At 40.9% G+C, this 13,039-nt stretch overlaps 1 long non-coding RNA gene across 8 annotated transcripts in view; it reads right to left on the reverse strand.

Moving 5' to 3' along the window:
* Positions 1-1,462: 1,462 nt before the first annotated feature.
* Positions 1,463-13,039, reverse strand: part of LOC129783846 (uncharacterized) — a 30,717-nt gene continuing 19,140 nt past the window's right edge. For 4 of the 8 annotated variants that reach the window (XR_008745880.1, XR_008745876.1, XR_008745878.1 and 1 more), the window contains one exon: positions 1,463-11,257. This is a non-coding gene — a long non-coding RNA (uncharacterized LOC129783846). The remainder of the gene's footprint in view (positions 11,258-13,039) is intronic. The other 4 variants (XR_008745882.1, XR_008745879.1, XR_008745881.1 and 1 more) reach the window with 4 other exon arrangements.

Below are 13,039 nucleotides of genomic sequence, written 5' to 3' on the forward strand. Positions count from 1 at the left end.
AGACAAAGTGTTGTTTTTACACTGACTTTTGCAATATGAAAAGAAAGTATTTGCCTGCTAGTAAGGAAATTAAAGTGCTGGCTGGGGGAGAAGCAAGGGAGCACAGGAGTAGGAACAGGGGCAAGAAAAGGGAAGCAAATGACTGCTGGCTGTGTTCGAACTGTGCTTTCTGACCCAAACATTCTGCACATCTAAATTTCGTATGTCTTTGAATAGCTTAGCAGTATTAGGTTGAAATCCAAAAGATTGCTTTATTCAGCTGGGAGGGGGAAGTGTTTGAATCATGAGACTTTGAGCACAGCTTATTAACGCAGAGGGGATAAAATAAATTGGGGGAGCCATTAACAACAATGATGAAAATGTGTTATAGTGGTACCACAATTGGTACCTTGGCTGAGTGAGAAGTACTCAAAGCCAGTTGTATTAAGTGTTCATTTCTGAGGTGCAGACAAGGATTTACAGCTTCTTTTCTGTAAGTCCCATTTAGTCTCCGTAGCACTACATCTTTTACTGATGCACGTAAACAGTTACTATTAGTGGCTGGACCATTTCTCTAGAAGGGTATGTTTAAAGTATGATTGTTTCGGGGCAGAGGAGGAAGTGCTGTAGATCTTTAGCAACCTTTTGCAATGGCTGTGTTGCTTTTAGGGTACTGCTCTTGGTGTTCATTGACTACTTAAATGCAGCCTGACCCCTTCAGCTGGTGAAGGATGGCAGCCATGTTCTTACCATACTCTTTGGCCTGCTGGGGCACTTTGAGTGCCTCAAAGACATTGGGGAGACCTGATCTCACATAACAAGTCTTCGCAAACCATTTTACCTGCCTGTCTGGTTGGTTTAAAATCTGTTTCAGCAATTTAATGGCCTCTTGATGTGCCTGATATGTCCTGAATTTGGGTCTGAAAGCAGCACTACAGACCTGTGTCTCCTTTCCTGCGTGGCTGATAGCCTCAGTATTGGTTTCCATAGAGGGGCAGCAGCGAGGACAACTTTTGTGCTGTGGGTGTGGGACCGGGCTGCTGGAGAACTTGTGCGTTGTTGTTGTGGGGCCAGTGGGCCCTGCCGGTGGGTCGCTGGGGCCTGGGGTGGGTTCTGCTTGGGGGCCATCAAAGTGAGGCCTTAGGGTCAGGGGTTGCGTGAGCCCCAGGGACCTTGGTGATGGGCCCTGAGGAGAAGGCCATGGGGCAGGCCCCACACCACCTGGGTGGTGGGCCCCAGAGTGTGGGTCCGAGTGCCCTGAGGTGGTGCTGCCCCACCAGGGCCTCTACCCTGTCCCCCATGAGACGGGGAAGCAGGGCCAAGGGTGGTGGCTGCAGTGACCATGCACAACTTCCCCTGAGATGCCACTCAGGGGCTGTATGTGACCTGTGCAGCCTTTTCCTACCCCTGCTGTTTCTGCCCACACCCCCACACCCCATCCCACCCCCCAGAAAAAATAAAATCTTTGGCTTGCTAAAGAAATCCCTTCGGAGGCCTGTGGCGCAATGTTGAAGAGGCCCTCCCCAGCACTCTTTGGGGATGCCCTCTGCAGTAGGAAAGCACTAGTAAGGAAGGTAGCCCTTCATGTTCCAGTCCTTGTCTAAAAAAAATAATTTTAAATAAGAGTCAAAATGATAAAAATTTTGTATGAAAAATTGTATATATGTACGATATATATGCATGTGACTTGCATGTATTTTTCAGAAGTACGCTTTGTCAGTACTTGCTGCTGCTGTGGTCTTTGAACTTGTAATCTTCCTAAACATCTCCTGACCCTTGTAGCTGTCTAGTTGGTATTTATTGTTTTACCAATGTGTTTATCCCCCAGCTCTTTTCTAATCCTGCCCTGGTTTTCACCCTGAGATCAGGGGCACAGTGGTGAGGGAATGCATTCCCAGAAGCCTTTAACATGGCTGGGAAGGAGGATGGGGACATGTGAGCCTCCAGTGGCTGACAGGCTCTTCTGTCTCTGGATGCCTGTTAAAATAAGCTCGTGCATTAATTTTACCTTGTTTTGTCCGTGCATAGTGATGTTCTTTGTCTGCACTCAGCAGGAGCAGTCTTTATTCAGGCAGTGTGTAACAAACCTGTCCAGGGAGTCTCACTGAGTTACCTGAGGTTGTCGTAACTAAGTGTTCAGCCTGATAAATCCACAGCAGAATATTAATAATAATAATTGAAAAAAAATACCCACAATTTTTTATTAATGTAAAGCCTTTTGACAAGTGTATAATGCAGAACATCCTACTAAGGGTTTTTGTAATTATTTAAGCGTGACTTCAGGGTTTTAGGAAGTATTATTTAGGAGTTTTGGTCTTCAGTTTTCTATTTTGCAAGGTGATTGAAATGTTTCAGAAGATGAAGAAAATGGTGTGGAGGTATAGCTCTACAGAATCAGTAGGTTCACACTGTTGCTTGTTTGGTTGGTGGCTTACCGATATTGGTCCTGAATAGTATTGATTTAGTTTTCTCACTGTTGCTGCAGCTATAGCTTTGCTTTACACCACAGAGATACAAGTTGTACGCTTTCAGTTTTCAGTGATTTTCATGCAGGCTGCATTTGGAATTTTCCTCACGGACAGAAGTATTTGCTTTGTGAAGATGAGCTTTTGCGTTATTGTCTATCCCCACAATTGTTTCTGTCCTGCCTCTAACCATGCTGTGGTGTCCTTGAGTATTGCTCTTTGTTTGCTTAACGTGGGAAAACCTTTCCAGGCACTGTTTGGTTAAGGCGACAGAGGAACATGTTTTAAGGGTTGGGGCTTGCTCCATTTCACAGAGAACTTTGCCAATTCAAAATGCAGTGATGAGATCTGGAGACACTGAAGGGCTACGAGGAAGGCTTAGTCCTAGTATAGTCTTGAAGTGTGGGCTGCAGGTATTCCCTGAAAGTATATATGTGACAGTGGCTTCATTAGATAATGTGAACCGGTCTGACTGACCCTGTCACTTAAACTGGATGAAATCCTGCTGTTGATTGGAAGATTAGCATTCAAAAATGAATCAAAGGTGCTGGCTGTTTTTACAGGGAAAGGTAATTAATGCTGCAGAGAGGGAGGCACAAGGAAGTCCTATGGATAAAAACTGCTATGCCAAATAACTAATTCAGGATTTACCTTTTTTTCTTTTCTGTTTTTTCTTTAACAGAAAACCTTAAGCTTTAATTCCAATTATTCCTGACATGAGCTTTTTAGGTCTGTGTTGTTTATGTGGACAATTCTGCCATGCATGGTAGGGAAGACTGCTTCTGCAGTACCAGTCATTTGTAGATGAGAATAGCAAGATCCAGATTAGGTCAGAGAAAGATCAGTGAAAGAGCGCTTCAGTCTCGCACCTTGCTACTTTGAAAGCTAAACATTAGTGATTGTGTTACAAGGCAGGTAGGAAACCAAGTAAGTTGAAGAAGCTGAAGTGCAAGAGGTTCTTGCAGAGAAAAGTGTTTGAACTGATTGTGTGGCACTTGAGGGTGGCTCTGCTGCAATGTCCTTTGCTGCTCTTCTCTTCCCTACTCTGTGCATTTTTGCTTGAGTAATGGTGAATTTGGTAGGGATGGACAAAAAAGTATGTGGTATTTTCCCTTACTGCTGGTACTAGTGAGTGTGCCACCAGGAAGCAGACCCACTGTTGGACTAGCTGTTCTGGTTTAATTGCAGCTAACCTCTAATTACTCAATAAGGAAAATATGATTCTGGGGAGATCAGTATTCTCAACTATTCTGTCTATCAATTTTTAGTGATGTGCTGGTCTGTACTTCTCTCAGTTTTGTTTTTACCTACAGTAATGAAACACTTGGGACTCATGGCAGGTTCTGGGGGAAGAAGGCAGTGAATTTAGGACTCAGCACAGTGGGGTGGAGATTCTGGGTATTTTAAGAGGTGAAGGGTACACAGGTTGAAGTATATTTGGTAGCAGGAAAAAACGCCCTTGAAAATGTGTGTGAATTTTGCATTGGAGGGGAGTGAGGGAGAAAGGACTTGTCCTTTTGCTGAGGGAAGTGTAAGAAAAATATGATGGGGAATCCGGGTCGTGGAGAGCATTCCAGCACCAGCGTTCATTAGTAGAACTGTGATTCCTTCTGGTTCTCCTCTCAGCACATAGTAGGCTGCCCAGTGGTCTACCATTATATGCAATAGTGATCTGAGTCATCACATTGCACGCATCTTCTCCACTGAGCAGAGAGAAAATTACTTTAAGTTATTGGCAATTTTGAGGAGGAAATAAAATCCAGGGAGTACTATTTTCTGCAGAAAATTGACACTTTTTTAAATCAAAATCATGTATCAGCAAGAATGTTTCAACACAACTGAAATCTTTTCTGTTAAGAGCACCTTAGTTTCTTAAAATGAAATGCCATGAAGTGAAACATTACCAGAAAAAGTAATTTCTAGCTGTGTAATAGGAAAAACTTATTTCAAAAATATTGAAGTTGATCACCTGAATATTTTCAGAAAAACATAAAATTCTGAAAAGTTTCACTTGGGTCAGCAGCACAGGGGTAACAGCAAATTTGTGTCTTCTGTTTTCCTGGAGGAGAGTTTACATAATTCTAATTCTCAAGGAAGAGATGAAGGTAACTTTTCCAGGATATCCTTGATATGTGCTGGTTGGTTGAGAAGTTCCTACTGCACCCCAGTCCTGTGAGCAAAGGGCTTCTGGTGCCTCGGAGTGAAATTCAGCTCTGCTGCCGTGTAACCTGGGATGACTTCCTTGCCTTGGAGATGATCAATTCCTCCTTCTTCAGGTGATGTGGCTTGTAAAAGTACCTCATTTTCATGTGGTTGGAATGAACTGTGTTTGAAAACGGGAGGGTTTTTAATAGAAGGACAGTTGTAAAAGGGGATTAAATTCCTAGAAGTTTCCCAGCCTGATTGCCATGAAGAGGCATTTTTGTTGCTTGCTGTCAGTATGTGGACTGTGGCACTCAGACTCCTCAGGAGTGAAGCGAACCTCTGACATGAGTGTACTTTTTTGCCAAGCATTGCTGTCTCCCTCTAGCTGTGACTGAAGCTGTGAGAAAGTGCTTGTTTGGGGTCCTCCCCCCTGCCATTCTTCACGCTGGCGAACTGAGCCCCACATCAGTAGTTTTAATTCCTAATGTAGGAGGAAGAAATCGTGCATAAACTCCTTGATAAAGTTCTGGTAGCAAACTGTCCCATTTGGGCTCTCCCTGCTCTCTCACCCTAAAGCTATCTACAGCCTGAAATCTACTGGCATGTAATGCTCTGGCTTTATACACACAGATTGCTGAAGTGTTTCGATGCTAAACTGTTCCTGTTCCTGGTGATAGTACCTAATTTACGAATGGTATTTCTGTCTTCTTCCAAAATGAAACAGCTCTGGCTGGGATCTTGCGCTGTGAGCTTGTGTATAATATGCTGCTGAATTATAGCGGCTGCATTCGCAATGAACATACGCTTTGGGTAAAGGGAGAGTTAAACTGTGCGGTCAGAAGGGACAGTGATGCCAGGAAGCAACTTACCCCTTCTTGCCCTCAGAAGATGCACTCAGGTCTTTCTTCCCTCCCTATTTCTATTACAGTTTAGGCAAGGCCTGAATGGAAAAATGTTAGAGAAAATTAATTTTAGATATTGTTCTTTTTGTTGACAGTCAGTTTGGATGAACAGAAGGTCTTGACCTTTCTTTTCGCTGAAATACAGTTTTCTTTCAATTCAGATATTCCCATCTCTGGATTCTCATTGCTTTAGACGTGAAACTTACGTAAATGTAAGGTAAGCAGTGGATGAAAGGATCTTAATGTTAGATTTTTAGCCATCAGTTGGCTCTGTTACATCTGATAGATTTCCCATCACAGGCGATCTGTGTTCTTGCTTGCTCTGATCCACACTGGTGCCAAGTGCTAAACAATGACACTATCTATCTTTCTGCACAATTTGCCAATTTTGGTTACTTTTGAAGCCCAGTGTTCCTGCTTTTTGCTTGTGAATCTCCCTTATAGGGAGAACAAAATAAACAAAAGAATGATTGCTTTAGTAAAATGTTTAGGGCTGACTTCTTTTTGTCATTTATCCACTTGTTTTATAAACTAGAGTATTTACTTCTCATACAGTAAAATAAGTCAAAGTAAAGATGTACTAAAAAGTAGTCGTTTGTTGTTTACCATAAATGGCTTTTCAGATAATCGAATGAAATACTTTATTGCAGTTCCACCTCCAGCTATGACCTTAAATAACAAAGGTTTTACTTGCTGCTTGCTAGGCTTGGGGTGATGTTTTTTCAAAGGCCCTCTCTTGGTTGTGCTGCTTACTACAGAAATCGGGGGGGGGGGGGTTTGCCAGTGACCTCAGATTAGCTAGAACTAGAGCAGTGCATTTGAAACCCTTTCCTGTGGAGGATGAGAAATGTGGTCATCTTTTCACAAGGAAATGTTTAAGCAGATACCAAAATTCTCCTCCCTGTCCCCCAAATTAATCTTGCATATCAAGGGTAGCTACATTTTGGTATTTATATACTCCCTTGCAAAATATCACAAGAGACAGGCCCATACATCAGACTAATTATCTTGTATTATAGTTGCCAGAGGTGCTTAATTTCTTCTCTGGAATTGCATATGATTTCTACAGTTAAATGTTTCTCCTCAACTACTAAGACATCTTGCTTTTTCTAGGCAGAAGCAATGCATTAAGAGTAAAATCTGAAGTGGACTTGCATACTTTATATACACCACCACAAATAAAGGTGTTACTGCAAATTTTACAGCTCTTAGGGTATATGGAAATGAGTGTTTACTGTTTCCTTAGAAATGATGGAAACTGAGTAGTTAAGTTCATTGCAGATTCTCGGTGGTGCAGCCATCCCATTGCAGTCTGACTGTATTTGATTTTGCCAGATGCCTGTGACTAACATGTTTACATTGCTTTCTTGATTAAGTTCAATGTGTACTTAAAAATGTAAAATGTTATAAAGGTCATTGTTGCAGTTTGGCAAACTACAAGTTGAGAGCATTGTTGTTGAATGCAGTCACTGCAGTCCTGCAATAATTCATCTAAAAGATTAATTCAAATCTCTTAATTTTAGGAGGAGTCAAGTAGGAGTAGGGTTACTTGGTGAAAAAGGCACTGAGAAATTTTCAGGGTTTGGTTTGGGCGCCCACCTTCTTCACATGATACTGCATCATTTTTCTGGGACTATAGTATAACTTGCAGTGGTAAGAACTGTCTTCATTTGTCCCATGGATCTTATAGCAACCCACTATGTAATAAGCCATTAAGAAACATTTTTAATTTGAGGCTTACCAAGGCAGATGTGTTTTAGGCAAATTTGAAAACAGGTGTATTCGCTCTTTTGGCTGGTTGCTACTGATCTTCAGGCTATGAGACATGAAAATAGGCAAAGTGTCTCACATTCCTTACTCAGCTGCCCAAGAAAATTCTCTTAAACACATTTATCCTGATTGTCCTTGCAATTAATGTCTGCAAGAAAGCACTCGAGAAACTAATTAATTTTAGCCTGTCACCTACCCAAACATTTTATTGTTTAGAAACACTATAATAGTACCTTTAGAAAGTACATGGGCATACTGGATTAAATATTTCTTTTGCAAAACTCACTTTCCTTTTGCTGAAATAAGGGGATTAGGATTACTGGGCCAGTGCCTTTGGAGGACAACCAGTCACCATGTGGATCTTGGTGATGCCAGGTCATGATGCAGGAGTGGAGGTGGGAGCTGCTGGTGAAATTCCAGCTGAGTTTAAATGTTCTGTTTAATTAAGATCCCTTTTATACTTCCAGCCGGAAATATCTGGCTTTTGTTTCACTTCAAAAGGGAAGAGACATGTGTGTATGGGATCGTTATTTATGTAAATATTTTACCTATTCAGAGTTTCTAGTATAAAATGTTTCCTTTGTAATAGCAAGAGAAGCATTGGTGTTCAGCTCTAGTGCAGCGGCCCCTTCAGATTGCAAATCGCTGTTGTGTACAGCTGTATGATACTCCTCCTTAGGAAGGAGACCAAACAATGTGCACTCTGTCAGCTTGTGTTTGAGGGGGTACCGCTAGCTTGTGGTGACACCAAAGTATCTTCCTTCACACACAGCTGAGCCTTCGCATTTTCACTGGACGGGTTTAGCAGCGCTTTACACAAGATTGGCTGTAGTCTTGTCCTCCAATGTTATGAAGGCAATAAGAGAGATGCTGAGGATATTACCTCATTTCCATAAGGTTTGACAGGAGCTTTGCTGTCCAGTTTGCTAATCGAGCTTAAGTGCTGAAGCGGTACCTGGGGAAAAGACTGGGTTCACTGCTAACCTAAAAGATCTAGAAAGTACTCCTTTGGAGAGGGACAAACCTAAGGCAAGTGTATATTACTTGGGGGGAATAATTTTGTCAGAAATTGGACTTTGTTCAGTTGCGCTTGCTGGAGGACCTGATTCTACAGAGATTAAGGAAACGCTGAGTATTTATCACTTGTTACTGAAGTCAGCTGGAAATGGTCCACTTACTGGCTGAAGCTTGGTTTCAGAGTTGAAGGGCAGACATGGAAATCACTAGCTGCTATCCATCTGCACCTCTATTCTCTGCAGAAGAGTGTCTTCTTCCCATTCTTTGTCGATTAGATAATATGAAGGAGGAATGCGGAAGAAGGAAAGCTGTGTTTACTGTGAGAATGCCCAGGACCTTTCATAACTAGGCTTTGGGTTAGATGGTGACCTCTGTTAGGAGAATATAAATAATAACAAAAGTACCTGGAAAAAATGAGTGCAATAATTTTTTTTTTTTTTTTCTTCACTCTACAAAGGTCAATGAGGCTGGACTCTTGATTAATGTGCAACACAAGTCATTAACATGGTAAAACGTGGAAAAACAGGCTCTTTGTTATTACTACACAGACATTTGCTGTAGGGAACTGTAAATATTTCTTGTTCTGTTATTTGGCCTATTGCTTTTTCTATTATTCCTGTGTTTGTAGCTCATTGGAAAATACCATACCTAGAAATGTAGATGCAACATTTATTGCACATGTGTATATCTTTTTTTTTTTTTTAATGATGCAGAACGCTGCTTCTGTGTTACTGTCTTGTTTTCTCAGTCAGTTGGTGGACTGGCTTTGCCTTGTTTGCCTGTTCTTCTTACACTACATCAAGTACCGTGTGTTTTTCTCCTAGCAGCCCATTGGGCTGCTCTATTGTCTCTAGGTCTAAGATGATTTTTTTTTTCTTTGTAGGTATGAATGCGTAAGGTTAACTGCTTGCGTTGAAAACGAGACAGTTTCTTACCTACTAATACTAATTTTTGAGAGTGTCAACAAAAAAACAAATTCTAGCTAAGAATTTTCCAACGCAGCAAGATCAGGAGTTTTTCATAGATTTTACTTCTATCCAGTTTTTCTTAATTTGCATCATTTGGTTGAATAATGTAACCCTCCTAATATTTTTGAAGCCACTTACACTTAACTAATCACACTTATCTTCAGCATAAACCTCATTGATTTTATTTCTCATTGAAAACATCAGTAGTAGCAAATATGATCCTATTGGCTCACAGTCTATTAGAAATAAAATTATATTAAATGTCTTGTGGGGTGTGAAGAGGTTAAGTCAAGGAGAGTCATCTGAGAAAGTCATCCCGGTGTAAAACATAAATCTGGTTTATATTTAAACTACATGTCACCCACCAGCCAAAAATAGCAATGGTCATTAAAACCTAATCTGCTGCTAAACATTAATAGACATTTATTACATCATAACAGATCTGAAAGACAATTAAACTTAACTTTTTCCTAGATAACTTACTTGTAAAAATGTTATTTGCTTGGCTTTTGCCATTAATCTCATTTGCTAGTGATTTTTGTTTCATTTGAGAGGGTGCATGTATGCATAGAGTTGTGTGTATAGGTGATCTTGTTACTACTTTAATTCTTTCAAGAGCAGTATATTTTAAATGGGAAAAGCAATTAACCTTGCTTATACTGCCTGTTAATTTCCTAATCAGCACAAAAAGTGAAGGAAATTACACTTAGTGTGAAACAAGTAATACCTGTTACCATCCATTTGAGAAAGGAATAGTAAGCAAGAGCAGAATAAAAAGGCACTGGAGGCACATTTCACAGATTGCAGCAAAGCTGTGATCTATTTCCTGTTTTCACTGCAATTGCTCAGTCCAGTCATTCTCTTTCCCTTCTTTATTACTGCATATAGTTATACGTGTGAATAGTGACTGGGAGTAAGTCAAAGGCCGAGGAATTCCAGCACTGTCAAAAGTACTGCTTCCAACAACAAACGCAGTTGTAATCCTGGTAATTTGGTTCATGCATTGCTGTCTTGTCATGTCCCTGCTGCTGCAGGTCCCGTGAAACAAGCCACTGTAGAGGCTGGGCTTTCTGTGGCAGCTTGGCAGTGCTCAGTTCCCTGTAGCTGTTGATGTCTTCAACTCTGCTGTTTAACCTTCTAACCAAAGAACTGTGGGGCCAACTGGGCTGTGAAAGTGTGCTAAGAGGTGGGCGTAAGGCAGTCCCTTTCCCCCTTTTCTGAACAGCACGGCCTACATAAAAAGCGTTCACCATCATCTTTACATGTAGAATTCTTCTCTGGCATGTGCCATGGGGAGCAAAGAGCTCTGAAAGCCTGTGTACCATCCTCCTGTTCCTCACTGATGTATATATAGGGAGATGGAGCCCACCCATAAGGGCTTTGGGCTGCCTCCTGATGAGCTGCAGGTGAATGACAAATGGCCCCCACCTGTATTCCCCTACACCTCCAGGAAGAAAACCTGATCTTGCTCTGATGGCAAAGGGCACTAAACTCTTCTATATCTGCAGCTGCTGCAGTTTTGGGCAATGTAAGTTACTGGTCCTTTCCAGCCAGGAAGAGAAAAGGAAGACTATTGAGGTGGTATGGAGGTGGCAGAGCAGGAAGGGAGAGAGAGGGTGGATAAATGAATATTGAAAAATGTTTTAAAGGTTGCATCCAGAGGCATTTAAGAGTATCCCTCTGCTGGTCTAAGTATCACACTTCACTTAAAGATGTGCTATTTGAACTCCCCTGGAATTTTCTGTCATCTCCTTTAGCTAATTTTCTCTTCAGAGGCTGTCACTTCCTCAGGTTAAAGCAAGACCCAATGCAGAATATGTGCTGTCACAATTACAGCCACTGTAAGACACTTGACTAGATGGGGTCTGTATGTATGGGAGAGGTGATGCCTTAAAATACAAGCTTGGCAAAGGGAAGTTAAAATTATGCTGACCCTGTTGATAAGCTTGTCTTCGTTTTCGATGCATGCACCACACATGTTTTATTTGTCACAGAAGAATTGCCAAAGGCTCTGTAGAATGCAAATAAGTATTATGAGAGTATGTCAAACCCAGGCTTTCAACATCATGAATCATTCACAGAAAAAATTGAGACTTGATTAAAAGTCATGTGAATTTCAAATCAAATAAATATGTTGAGTTATGTTTATTTACCACCAGTTTACTCAGCCTCTGAGCTGCATTAGGGTCACATTTTTCAGCTTTTTTATGTAATGAGAAATTTACTTGAAAAGAAAACTGAAATTTTCATTATTGGAAGGAGCTGCCACATACTGAGGGTTTTGCAATGAAATCTTAACTGTTTGCAATACTGTGAGGAATGCTTGTCTATGTACTATTTTCCTTGTATGAAAACAAAAACATTTTATGAAAGACATATTATGTAGGTATAATAAATTTTTGAGAAGAATCTGCAAACTATTCTGGAGGTGTTAAGAACATTGTTGTAATAATTGCTGTATATGATGATGAAATAGGATTGTTTCAGGTGGTCAGACGTTTATGGTGCTGTGCAGCTTGTGTGAAGAGCTGTATAGCTTTTCCCAAGACTTGTAGGTTTATTTTCCCCTGATGGAGTGATTGAGGAATTGATTTGCTTCTTGCCAGATGCTAACTGCTTCAGCAGGTGGTGCTTAACCAGTGAGAGTACCAAGTTTTTCCTAATCAGTTTTCGGAAAGCCCACTGATCTAGGGGTGGTAATACAGTACAAACATTTGCATATTTTACCACATCCTCAGATGATACCCTGCACCTTTTGAAACCCTGCATGTGTTATCATATATTTGCATACATGCAGGGACCTTATGAATGATGTATCTTCCTCTTTAAAATCTGTAATGGCCTATTACATTACAAAAGTTTTACAAAAAAATTAACAAAATTTTACAAAAAAACCCTCCCAAAATTACAAAAAAATGGCCTATTACATTACAAAATTATTACAAAATAAAAATGTAATGTAAATACCTATGGCCAAGGGTAACTAGCAGGTGCTTGAAGGCTGGAATATTCAGTAGCTATGTTACTCATGCGTACAATGCAGTACAAGCTTTCTAAGCTTCTGGACCACGTTTCCAAGACCCTTCCTTTTCTTTCTGTTCCTTCCCTCCATTCTCTCATGTGAAGTCTCAGCATGTGTGAGTAGCTTCACTTTTAGTTTGGTTATAATTTTCTGCTGAAATTGGATTGATCCTGGATCGTATGGGAAAACCAACAAGTAGCTGATAGCTTAAGTTCCCCTTTTGACCTTTGAGAAAGCACAAAAGGCCTCCATTTCACCTCTGCGGGGCGGGGGGAGCTACTCTATTCAGCTGGTCTGTATTTGGATGTACTCTTACCAAAGGTTTGATGAATCTGGAATGAATGAATTCAGTTAACACTTGAGAGGTATTTTGCAGCGAATCCCTTAGTACCTCTGAAGAGTTCTTTGTCACTTTGAATTATAGCTTAAACAGGTGGTTGTTGAGGCTCAGTTTGATCTGACAGTGGTTCCTTGCTGCCCCTGCTACTCTTCTCAAGGTGAGCATAGGTAGCACTGCAGGGATACCTGAGAATCTAGGGGGACCACAAACTTATTAGATGTTGCCGTTGCTGCTTGCTTTTAAGGTTGGGTGTTTTTTTGGTTTTTTTTTTTTTTTTATTAAAAAAACAACTTCTCAGAGTGTTAAGATACAAAGGAGGAGTAAAGGGAAGAATGGTCTTAGGTTTTCAAACAGTATGCGTGAAATAAATGTTAATATACAGGAATGTGTAATTAGGGACAGAGGTACAAGTGCTCGTTTTAAACCTTGTT

The sequence above is a fragment of the Falco peregrinus genome, chromosome 2 (genome assembly GCF_023634155.1).
Source record: "Falco peregrinus isolate bFalPer1 chromosome 2, bFalPer1.pri, whole genome shotgun sequence".
NCBI classification, from domain to species: domain Eukaryota; kingdom Metazoa; phylum Chordata; class Aves; order Falconiformes; family Falconidae; genus Falco; species Falco peregrinus.